General features: G+C 44.2%; 3 pseudogenes; all 3 read right to left on the minus strand.

The window, feature by feature from the left end:
* Positions 1-1,789: 1,789 nt before the first annotated feature.
* LOC105720060 (methylcytosine dioxygenase TET1-like) lies at positions 1,790-3,892 on the minus strand (annotated as a pseudogene).
* A 2,179-nt stretch (positions 3,893-6,071) lies between these two features.
* Positions 6,072-7,672, minus strand: LOC135268139 (methylcytosine dioxygenase TET1-like; annotated as a pseudogene).
* A 1,641-nt stretch (positions 7,673-9,313) lies between these two features.
* LOC135268087 (methylcytosine dioxygenase TET1-like) lies at positions 9,314-10,458 on the minus strand (annotated as a pseudogene).
* Between the last annotated feature and the right edge of the window lie 2,452 nt (positions 10,459-12,910).

The raw sequence follows: 12,910 nt of genomic DNA on the forward strand, positions 1-12,910 counted from the left end.
CTCAGCTGTGGAGCCTGGTGTCTGGGGTTTATGTGACTACAGGATAGGGGATTATGGCAGGCCAAAAGGCAACTTTGAGGCATGAAAATGGGAATACCTGTTCCTACTCTATGGCCACAGGTTTCCAGGCTAGAGAGTGGGGCCTTTGCTGAGGAACTGCCCTCTTCTAGCCAGTATTTCACTGACTAGGGGAAGAACCTCCATGCAGGGCCCCAGAGGCAGCTGCAGTTCTTTCCTGCCCTTTGTGGGCATTGTGCATGGCTTCTGCATGCCACTGGACACACAGGCACCTGTGGCTGTTGGGATGGGGCTGGGGATGGCACCTGTGAGAGACCACATGGTTCTGAACTGTACCTTTTGGCTGAATTGGGTGCCATCATTTAATATAATTGCTGCAGACTGTAGCAAAACCATTAACACAAAAAATGGGAGCTATTTCAAACTGAAAGAGATACCATAACAAAGTCTGGGGGGGTCTTGGCCAATGGAATTCAGTCTTGGAGTCTTCCAGCTAAAGATGCCTTTGGCTGCCCCAGGGCTTTACTCCAGTCCCATGTGACAGCTAGACCTCTGAAGGGAAACAAAACCAACATTAACTTACAAGAGTTAGCAGGATATGGAAAAGAGATCTGACAGTTCTGTGTTTTAACTCGCTATTTTTTGTACAGCAGACAAGCCCCCAGAGGAAAGTTCCCTGACCCTCATTGTGGGATATGTGACAAGGGTGTGGCTCTGTTTGGATGCTGTGTGTGCTCAAACCCCTTATGGGAGTGGGAGCACCCCTGGGCTCCAGCCCCACAGCAGTGTCCGAGGTGGGAGCCTACAAATCCCAAAGCCCAAGTGAGCATGTGTTAGTGTGCTTAGTGGGATGGGTGGGAAACTGTAAGGATGGATCAGAATTGACTACTAGATGAGCTGAAGTGTCTAATTTGCAGGCCAAAGTCACCAGGGAGAGACTTGATGTGGTAAAGATGGGACCTTCAGAGGGTGAATGGTACCTTCCAGAGGGCGGAAACAGTGATTTTTGAAAAACAAAAGCTGACTAAAGCTCAGTTTGTGTATGTGGTGCCGAAAGGCACAGACAGGAGCTGTTTCTATTCGGCCATCTTGGCCCTTCCCTCCTTTCTTTTGCTTAGAAAACATTCTACTTAAGATGGAACTCTATACAAAAGGATAAATTTCTCTTGTATGCAAATAGGCACAAATAAACATGATTCTTATATTTCAAGTCACTTTTAAAAACAAAGTGCTTTAAAACAATTTATGAATAGCCTCCAATGATTACTAATGACTTAATTTACACAAATATTTTGAGAAAACATTCCATCAGTTTATTTCAAAAGAATATGCCAATTTCTAGCAGTGATTGGAAGATGTTGGAGCAGTGGCACCATGAAGTAATCAGCTTGCTTTTAACTGGGTACCTGTGGTTAAGCACCAGAAGCTGTGTAGTTAACACTGTCTTGATTTTACATCATGGAACATGAACCTGTTGAAAACCCCCCTAAAATGCTTGTTTCTTAGTAAACAGACTTAATTTAAAGCTCCAAAGTGAGTGATTCTATCAAAGTTAATGCCTAATTGAAATGTTTATGTATTTAAAATTATAAAACTGCTTAAAATGTGTACCTTCTACCAATTTTCAAAATACAGTTGGGAATAACCACCCTGTTTATTTCATATCTCAGACTTGAAATGGGTGAGATGAAGATACCCTAAACAACATTCTTTAAACAGCACCTTGAAAAAATGCACTGCACTAGCAAAGGCATTAAGGGGAGAAAAGCCTTCAGACACAGTAGTTATAGGACCCCGCAACATGTGAGCATAAAGGAACACGGTGACAATGTTATGGGTTAATGTTAATGCCTTATGAGAAGAAATTTGGTTCAATTCATTCACCTCAGAACAGTTCTGGACTTTCATTAGCTGCCAGGTCTTTCTGCTCTGAGGCCTTCACTTTCTTATTTTTAGCTTTAGCCTCAAACTTAATCTTTTTAGTTCAACATCGTGTTGGGGCTTATTCAGGTTTTCATGCTGGTAACAAGGGAGAGGCACATCGTATTATTATGGTTGAGATGCTCAATGGGAGTGGTAGAGTGCAGCTCTCCTCGGGCACATACGATCAAAACCAAGCCCTGAGCAGGTGCAATGGCCAATCCAATATTTACATCCAAAAAGATGTGCTCATTGACCAATAGTCATCAGTGTGAGGCAATTTCTCCTCAGCAGGTGACGAGGGGTCATCAGACAGGGGCTCCTCTGATAGGGGCTCATCTGCTTCAGAATGCTGCTTATCTTCCTTTGGAGAAAAGTCAAGTCCTTGAGCAGAGGTGAGGAAGGAGGGCTGCTGGTTTGGCTGAGACATTAGCGGCTCAGTCACACCAGTGGGAGGCTCAGAATTAACAAGGGGATCCACAGGAGCAGACAGGGCAGGGAGAGGAGCAACTTCCCCAAGCTGTGAAATGTCAGCTGCATTGGCACTGCTGAGTCTTTTCAAAGGTGGTGTGCAGTGGAGAGTGCTGCTGCTTAAAATCGGCACAAGGCTGTTGGATTATTCAATGGAGTTGGTATGGCTGAAGCAGTCTTAGGGGACCAGTAGAATCCTGGAGATGGCTTTGTTGGGTGAGAAGATGGCATCAGTGAATAGCTTTTAGAGTTGTCTGAACTTTTTCAGGTAAAATAGGGATCGGTTTTATTCCCTAAGGTTGGCAGTGGCAAAGCCTTACTGTTACTCTTCTGCTTGATCTGGGGAACAGGTTTCTTCTCCACTGCCCTTGTTACATGCAAGAACCTCCATGATCATAGCCCTCTTGTTCCCAGAAGGGGGAATGGGCTGAAACACATTTTTTTCCCAGCAGGGTGCCAGGACCTCGATGACCCCAGATTTGATCTTGGCCTCCATTCCTTCCTTGGAGCCAAACTCGATGGCTCGATGACCCCAGATTTGATCTTGGCCTCCATTCCTTCCTTGGAGCCAAACTCACCTGTCTGAAAGTTTATAAAGAGGTAGCACCTGGAGCTGTTCATCTTGAGGAATAAGAGTGGTTATCTCCTTGTGTTAAAGTACAAACCACCGTGCTTCCATTATTCATGTTGTGAATGTCCCCGTGGGGGTGGGCACAGAAGTTCAGGCAAGTGGTGACCCAAAGAAGGGATGACCTTTTTTGCTGCCAAGCCAACGTTCTTGGGCAACATTTTCATATTCCACCTGATTCTGGTAAGCTACTAGAGCATACTGCTTATAAATTGGAGCTAATCGTGTGGCCAAACTAAGTTATCTTCAAGGTATTTTTCATGTAAGGAAGAGCTTGGATCAACTCTAAATCTTCTGGAGCTTGGGCTTCTACCAAACTTACAGCCATTAAAGGACATACTCCATGAATAGACAAGATAATGAAGCTCAAGTCTCTGGATCAATTCCTTGACATGTACAGGTACAATTCTCAAGGGTACATCTTCTATCGGTAGGATGCCCATTGTATGACGTTAGATTTTCTGTGGGCTGTGTGTAGCTGATCCTCTTTTGGAAGAGGGATGCCATCCCATACCATGAGTACCACCACCATCACAGAAGTTGGACAGTGGTGGCCTGTACGCTGCTGGACCAAAGAACTATTTCTACTTCACTGCTGCTGCTTAAAACCCACTTAGCAATTGGACACCCATGAGAGCTTTTCCCTTTACCAGTGTACACTATTTCTATCCTTACTGCATTTCCTCTTTGTCCATACCTATTCTCCATGACTTCCCAGACAGCAGCAACACTCGGTCCTGCCCCAAGGTGTGTGTAATATGGGCCTGTGTCTTTTTGTATAACTCGATCAAGACAGTTGCAGGTGGGCAGGTCAAAATCTTAAGTTATAGACACCAGGTTTTTTGTATGGTTAGTAAAGAAGTTCATGGCATAATGAAATTTTCCTGTGTACTTTCCATTGTGGACAACTCTTATGTTCCAACACTGGATGAACAGACTTCCTTTTCACTTTAGTAGAAACCAGTGTAATTCCACCTGAACACACCACATTTACATTCCTGAGAGTTAGTGATGACTCTAATAAGGATGTTTCACGAGAGATCCAGGCTATGTTGGCAGTCTCTGATGCATAAGTTGCTCCTCAGCCTGCTGAAACTGTATCCGGTCATTATCGGCTATCACGCTGGCACACTGGTTAGCTGTAGAGGAGGGGCTAGGTCAAAGGATGGGCTTTCTGATTGACATTCGCTGTTGAAGCTTATTCTCAGATGTCATCAGTGAACATTGCCATTGTATTCCATTTTAAGATGAAATAAGCTGAGTGAATCGAAAGCTTAATCCATCTTTTTCTCTGCTGATTTAGGATATCTCCACAATCTTATGAGTATAGGAAATACTGTTTCGGGTTGTATAATAGACCTCGTTTGAGGTAGTGGTTTCCATAATTGAGTTAAGGCAAACTTTCCCCAATACAGTAGGAACATCATGTGAAAAAAATCTTGAAATTTTGATGCAATCTAAATGTCACATTGTGCTATACGTATAGGACAACTTTCCCACTTCTGATCATTTTCTTAATGACTTACAAATGTGGGCTGCTTTTTCCACCCATCTCTTGGTGGGTTGGATTTTTGTCTTTTTCTGGGATGTGTTCTTAATGATACATGATTACTTTGTACACTTGCATGTGGTTTCTGTTGTACCGCAAAAATAAAATCGGGAGAAGGGCACATTACTATGCCATAAGTTTTGTTGGTGTACTTGCAACGTTTTTGTCCTGTGGTTTTATATCATTGAACTTAATTATTGAAGAAAGTTGTCCAACTGTGTTGCAACATCTTCAGTTTGAGTATGGGCTGCATCTGACATGACAGATCAGCTGACTTCAAAATTTTGCTGCTGTCCAGTAACTGTTGCAATACCCTACTTCTTTATTTCTTGGTGGCAACTGATGAAAATTCTCGGAACAACTGTCGAGAGTAATTATCCCTGAAGCAATACTTGTTTTGGTTTGTCTTGGGTGAGTTGGAGGTTGGTATAAAGAATTTGACTTTTGAATATTCACGTGACTTTGTCGATGCTTGGTTAGTAGCTGAGGTGATAGGTGAGTTGGAAAGCATAGTAGTTTGACCATCGGAAAAAAGTTCATTTAACAGTGGTTTCCTAAGATGGACAGTGATGAAAATTTGACTCTCCTTGTAAGTTTGGGGTCTTGGAGGTTTTTGTCTTACACTGTAGAGGATAGCTTTGCAGGTATTAAGCAAACTGGCTGTTCTCTGCTCTGATTGGTCATTCTTTGACTTTGATGGGGAGAAATTCTCTAGAGCTTCTGAGAGTTGAGTCAGGGCCTCTATGGCTCCCACTTGCTCCAATGTTAATCCCCTGTCTTTTCTTAATGATAAGAGACTTAACTGGAGATCCATATTTTGGTTCTTGGTATATTCTCTGGAGTTTTTGACTGATCACCTTCGTTGTGTATACTAGCATGACAACTTATGTTGGAGTGTGAAGAATGTGGGATGGAATTGCATTTAAAGCTAGGCTACTGGAACACTAAACCATTACATCTGCCCTTGATCACAACTCGTATGTGTAGCAACAGAGCTCCATAGTGTTAGGGTTTTCAGTGTCTTTTGGGAATCTACAAGAGTTTAATATCTTGCAGAAATATTCAATATTGAATTTTTTAAATGACACATTTGTTTCAGTTGGTAAATAGTGTACATGTTTAAGGCCATTAGTTTGTACAATTTTGGAGGATTGGTTGAGTTCTTCAATTTTTCAGCTTCTGGGACATTAGCACTGAAGTGTCCTTTGATGTGATAAGTTGAATGTGACATGTTTTATGTACGCTTCTCCTTCAATGCCTGTCATGCTTTCTTCATTCTTAGTTACATTATCAACAGGATGTGGGTTCAATTCCAATTCTTCCCCATAAGCACATCTGTAGCCCATGGATTCTGACTTGGGGCCATTTAAGGCAGATTTTGACAAACGGGTAAAACTTCTGGCTGCTTTTCCTTCTGGGGCCTCTTGTTTTCCTTTACAACCTCCAGATGCCTCTTGGCAGGCTCAAAACAAGTGACCCTAGGTGTTAAACCAGATCAAGAGACCCTTCAAATCTGAAAACGGGAAGTTGGGCAACACCCAGTGAAGCATGGAAGAGTCCTCTCTCAGAACCTAATGGGAACCCTTGAGTGTTAGCTGACAGGAAGCTTATGAACCTGCTTCTCACTTTCTCCATTGCTTATAGCCATTACTGGAGACAGTGAATTTTTGAGTTTAACTGAGGAGTATGTAATGAACTGAACCAAAAGTATAGATATGTATATCACCCTGGACTGCAAGTCCATGTGAGACAGTGTTTTGGGGCTCTGGCCATTTGGAAGGAGCATTAAAGGTAGCAATTGGATTTGAAGGAACAAAAAACAGGCAAGTCCAGGACAACACCCCACTCATGCCAAGAGTTTCTTGTTGCTCTGAAAGAGTACCAAAGACCTCTCCTTGGACTGGAATAACACCAGGAATCTTGGGTGGATCTGGGGTCTCGCCCAGGGCCTCACCATGACCTCAGCCCCAGGATGTTCCCATTCAAGTGGGGTAGTACCAAAGGCCTGTCCTAGGACAGAGGTGGTATCAAACTTCCTGTCAATTTGCGGTAGCTTTGAAGGTCTCTGATGTGGTTTTAGCACCAAGGGTCACTTGTTTTGAACCTGCCAAGAAAAATTACAGTAGTAGATGTTCACCCACCAAAAGCCAAGCAGTTCTAAAGTTCAATTCAGGTATAACTTTAAGACTGAACATGATTGCTACTCCACATCCACTTTTAACAAGATCCAGGCAAGAATCGGATTAATGTAAGAGATTCTACTTGGGAACCTAACTCTAACTGAATGCTGAGGGTTTCCTTGAGAGGTAACTTTGGGGATTGCTCTTTGAGGCAAAGCACCACAGACTGTGTCCTGAGCAAACATTTTTGGGGAACCACTGGTATCATTTAATGTCTCTTCAGGGAACAATTCTTCACCACAGCATGTCCCTTTCAGTAGCCCAGGAAGGATCTCAGCTGTAGTGCCACTGTGATTAGGGATACTGATTTTTAGAATGCTCACCTCTTTGGGACAAATACTGAGTTGTTCCTTGGCTCTTTAAAGAGGGATTTTGTACGCCAATTATCGTTTCTGGATCAGGAAGAACCTGGCTGTCTTGCATTGGAACCAAATTTTCTGTGTGCTTTAACTCCCAAATCGCGGAGTATCTTAAAATCACAATCATGTTTTCCTAAACACTTCAAAAGTGGAACCATTTGGTTTCCAATGTCTTGCAAAATTCTTCAGTGTTTAAGAATTTGGCTATTACAAATGGGGGTTGAGAGAGTCGCCTGCTAAGAGGTGCTTCCTAGCACCATTGTAAACCAATTGCAGGCTAAGGACTCCGGGTTCTAAAAATCTCGGTCCTATCCAAATTGACGAGTGCTGCTCCAACTCTTGTCAGAAGGCCTCTGACTGGCATGGAAGGTCTAGATTTAAAAGAAAAATCTATCTTGAATGAACTGCTTTAATTTTCCAGGGCTTAGTCTTGACCGATGCCATGTTTCTGTTGGCTGTCTTGGTGGTCTTTAGTAGTTGGCCATTTTTCTTTGGTTTACATATTCCTGACTAACCTGGAAGGCCTTGCATGGTGGGATCAATACATAGCTACAGAGTAGGAAAAAGGGCACAGGAAACAGTCATTGGTCCTCTGGAAAGTCTTTCTTCTGAAAAGAATCTGGATGCACTGCTTGAGCTCAGTCATACAGGGTTTTGTTCACTGGCCGGGACACACTCCCAGGGCAGCGCACTGCCTCCAGCTCCAAGCCTGCACCAGCCCTCAGGCAAGTTTTCCAACTCATGCTCCTCTCTGTAACTTTGGAGGCAGGGCCCCTTGACGGCAAGGGGGAAAGGGGCACTGGCAGGTCTGGCAGGATGCTTACCTGCTCCTAGCAGAGTCAAGGTACGAGTCCCATAGGTGGGAAGCCACTTCCCAAGGATACACAGTGGAGAAAGGCAGATAAGCTGCATGACTTGGGCAAGACGGGGTGTGCCGAAGGGGCAGACTCGGGAGTAGAGGGGGATTAGGGGCTGCTCACACAAAGCGGTGCAGGAGCAGACTGCACAGCCACTCCCCACCAGGTCAGCCCCCCTGGAGCAGCACTGTCTTCCCCAGCACAGACCTCAGGGAGTCTCTTTCTTCCTTAAATGCCTTTGACAGAAATCTTTGAAAAGAGATCTAAAAGGACTCTATTTCTAAAATGTATTGGTTCTTCCCAGGGACTGACTGCTGTGGGGAAAAAGTTGAAGACTTTAAAGTGGGACTAGCCATAATTGTGTGAGAATGGGTCTTCCCAAGAACAGATAAAGATGGAACTAGATATCTCAGGCTTATTGAAGGGGGGCTGGAGGAGAAAATGGCCATAAAGGAAGATGGAGGGATCTCAAAGGCTAGGAGGCATGAGGTCATAATGCAAGTCTCATCTTTGAGAGGGTAGAAGGAAAATAAGCAGGGTCTTAGATGTCTCTGCATCTCTAAGAATGTTTTGGAAAGGGTAATGGAGACCTAAAATAAGAGCACCTATGAAGAGTCCAGTATCTCTCAAGATTAGGCCTGTCTTAATAACTCTGTGAACATTCATTGGTCAAACAACCGAAGAGAAGGGAGCTTAGACAATGCCGTGTATTTCTAGAGCACAGAGTTCAGTAACTGAGGCCATTCAATATGCTGTCTGCATTCAAAGCTGAAAGGAATGTTTTCATGGCCACCACGGTCCATTCTTGCACTGCATGAATCTCCCTGAAACATGTGGGGAGCATCTCCTTCATAGCTCCAGTCGGCCTCCCTTTCTGAAGGGAAACCAAGGTTAGAATAAATGGTAGGCCATTTTCTACGAAGCTTTAGACCACAGCTCTTCCCCTCATTCCTTTGCTACTCAATTCTTCTCACCCTCAACTATCACCATTGCAAATCTTGGTGGCTTCCCTAGTGGGGTGACACCAATCCTTTACTCTTGAGGGACTGACACTTTTATCATACCCTTATCGGGGGAATGATCCACATGTATGCCCATAGTCACAATGGGTCAAGGAAGTACCAGAAAATGCCCAAGTGGATCACATGGCTTCATATATTTTACATATCTCTTCCTTCATACATTGTATAAAGGCAACACGCCCTTCCTGCTAATCAAGGTCAATTACTTTTGCCATTATGGCAACTCATCACCTGTTGATCCCTGGGCATAATAGTCCAAGGTATACAAATGGCAGCTGTGAGTTGTATCTCAATGGGACCTTCAGTCCCTCACCCAGAGTGAACTGGCTTTGGGAACCAGAATCTCCTCAGGAAGTTCTCAATGAAGTGTGGGATACCACCAGAGGCCTCTCCTAGGACAGAGGTGGTATCAGAAACTTGCTGTTGATTTGCAGTAGCTTCAAAGGTCTCTGGTTTAGCACCAAGGGTCATTTGTTTTGAGCCTGACAAGAGGAATTTTATTACAGAAGAGACCTAGAACTTGCCAAGAGCCAAGCATTTAATAAGGTGGTTATACCTGAATTGAACCTTTAGAAAGACTGGAGGTGGAAGAGCGATCATGTTCACTCTTAATGGGATCTAGGTAAAAATCGGATAACTCGAGAGATTCTACTTGTGAATCCAACTCTTCTAACTGAATGCTGGGGTTTCCTTGAGGTAACTTTAGGGCTTGTTCTTTGGGGTAAAGGACCATGCAGTGTCCTGAGCAAACATTTTTGGGGAACCCCTGGTATCACTCAATGTCTCTTCAGAGAATAGTCCTTCACCACAGCTTCTCTTCCAGTGGCCCAGGAAGGATCTTGGCTGCAGGGTCACTGGGTAGGGGATACTGCTTGAATCCTTAGCTGTTTGGAACCAAGACTGAGTTGTCAAGATCTTGGCTCTTAACTTTTAATTAAGGAGGGATTTTGCACACCAATTTGTCTCTACATCAAGAAGGACTTGGTTCCAGTGCAAGATACCCGAGTCATTCCTTGAGTGCTTTACTCATAAATCAGGGAGTATCTTATAATCGCAATCATGTTGCATTTCTTAAACCCTTAGAAAGTGGAACCTTTGTGGATTTGGCTATGACCAGTGGGGGTTGGGAGGGTCGACTGCTAAGAGGTGCTTCGCAGAGCCATTGTAAAACTAATTGCGGGTTATAGACTCTAGGTTCCGACAAAGAACCTCAGTGCTATCCAAACTCATGCATGCTGCTCCAACTGTTTCAGAAGGTTTCTGACTGGCATGGGTGGTTCAGGTTTTGTTCTCATCTTTCTTGAATGAATTGCTTTAATTTTCCAGGGCTTCAAGTCTTGACCAATGCCACCTTTTTGTTGGCTGCCTTAGTGGTCTTCTATAGTTGGTAGTTTTTTGTTTACATCTTTCTTCCTGACTAATCTAAAAGGCCCTGCATGGTGGGATCAAGACATAGCTACAGAGTAGGAAAAAATAACCACAGGAAACAGTCATTGGTCCTTTTGGAAAGTCTCACTTCTGAGAATTTGGATGCACTGCTCTTGAGCTCAGTCACACGTGGTTCTGGTTGCTAGCTGGGTCACAGTCCCAGGTCAGTATATGGCTTCCAGCTCCAAGCCTGCACAAGCCCTCGGGCAAACTTTGCAACTGGTGCTCATCCCCACAACTTAGGAGCCTGGGCCCTAGAGGGTGTTGAGGGGTTGTGGGCAGGTCATGCAGTCAAGGCCCATGCCCCTGAGGTGGGGAGCTGCTTCCCAAAGGTCCACAATGGAGAGGCAGTTAGGGCTGCCTGTCTTGGGTGGGCCAGGGGGGCAGACCCAGGAGCAGAGGGGCCAGCAGCTGCCTACATAAAGCTGCACAGGAGCGGACTGTGCAGCCACTCCATGCCAGGTTAGCCCCCTGGAGCTGCAGTGTGTCCCCAGGACAGACATCAGGGAGTCCCTTTTCTTCCTAACTCCTTTGAAGTCTCTGAAAAGAAATCTCAAAAGACTGATAATTCCAAGGGGACTGACTGCTGTGGACGTAAAGTTGAAGTCTTCTCTGTGGGACTTAGCATAACTGTTAGAATGGGTCTCCCCAAGAATAGATAACGATGGAAATACATATCTCAGAGGCTTATTGAAGGGGACTGGAGGGAAAATGTTCATAAAGGAAGATGGAGAGGGGAATCTCGAGAGGCTAGGAGCCATGAGGTGTAACAATGCCAGTCTCATCTTAGGGAGGCTGCAAAACTAAACTCAAGGAAATGTTAAAAAACGTTAGATGTCTGCATCTCTAAAGAATGTCTTTTTGGAAAGGTTAATGGAGACCTTGAACAAGGGCACCTATGAAGAGTCCAGTATCTCAAAAGATTAGGCCTGTCTTAATGGCTCTGTGCTCATTCATTGGTCAGAAACAACTGAAGGGAAGGGAGCTTAGACAATGCCATGTATTTCTAGAGGACAGAGCGCAGTAACTGAGGCCATTCAATATGCTATCTGCATTCAAATCTGAAAGGCATGTTTTCATGGCCACCACGGTCCATTCTTCCACTGCATGGATCTCCCTGAAACATGTGGGCAGCATCTTGATAACTCTGGTGGGCCTCCCTTTCTGAAGGGAAACTTGAGGTTAGTAGAACAAACAATAGGCTATTTTCTGTGAAGTTTCAGGCCACAGCTCTTCCCCTCATTCCTTTGCTACTCAATTCTTCTCACCCTCAACTATCACCATTGCAAATCTTGGTGGCTTCCCTAGTGGGGTGACCCCAATCCTTTACTCCTGAGGGACTGACACTTGAATTCCCCTTATCTGGGGAATGATCCACATATATGCCCATAGTCACAATTGGTCAAGGAAGCACCAGAAAAGGTCCACAAGGATCACCTGACTTCATATATTTTACACATCTCTTCCTTCATACATTGCAATCCTCTTCCTGCTGATCAAGCTCAATTTTTCCAGTATGGCAACTTGTCCACAAGTGTTGACCCCTGGGCATATAGTAGTCCAAGGTATCCTGATAGCTCCTGTTATAGCTCAATGGGACCTTGAGTCTCTTGCCCAGAGCAAATCTGCTTTGGGAACCAGAATCTCCAACCCTGCAGAGCCAAGACTTCCAGAAATGGGAAGTGAGTGTCCCAGTGGACTATTAAGAATGACTACATATAGGATATTCCTGTTTTTACCCACTGGCTGCTGGTATATGGTACTTCTATTGGAGACCCAGCACCATATTGATCTCTAAACACACATAATGTATTCTGAAGGCTGATATTGTTTCTGTGAAGTGTTTTGAGATGCTGCTTTAGTTTTATTCTTAGATGGTATTCTCAATACCCTGAGGCCAATTGCTTCTGGTAGTTGAGATGTTACACCACTAGTGAATCCCATGGTCATCAGCCCTGTTCTGTCCTGCATATCCTTTGCTGTGAAACATATCCACTCCTTTGATCATGTACCATGTTCTCTTGCCTATAGACAAGTGATTTTTGGAAGCCAACAAAGTAGCAGTAATGGCCAAGGCTCTGGACAAGAAAGGATAAACCCATGGCCAAAACAACTATAAATAGAAACTACTGGCCATCCAGAATAAAGAGGGTCAATATAGTTCTGAACTGCCACTAAGTGGCCTCCTTGAGGAGAAATACATCTGGGCTTCAGGAACCATACATAGGGCTGTCTGCTGCCCCGATGCCATTCTGTAACCCATAATTCCAGTTCTGAGCTGAACAATGAAGGCTAGCTAACTTCAACTGGAAGAATCACTTCATCTATTTGATGGTTCAGTGCCTCTTCTGAATAAGATATCTTTTAAAGATACAAGAATCTTCACAATTTTGGTCCGACTCCCATATACTCATATTTATGCCCCTCTCCCAGTCTTCTAATCATCTGGTCTTTCTAATCCCCTGACCACATGAAAGC

Source organism: Aotus nancymaae, unplaced genomic scaffold (genome assembly GCF_030222135.1).
Source record: "Aotus nancymaae isolate 86718 unplaced genomic scaffold, 86718_ANA_hifiasm-v0.15.2.pri h1tg000059l, whole genome shotgun sequence".
Lineage (NCBI taxonomy): Eukaryota > Metazoa > Chordata > Mammalia > Primates > Aotidae > Aotus > Aotus nancymaae.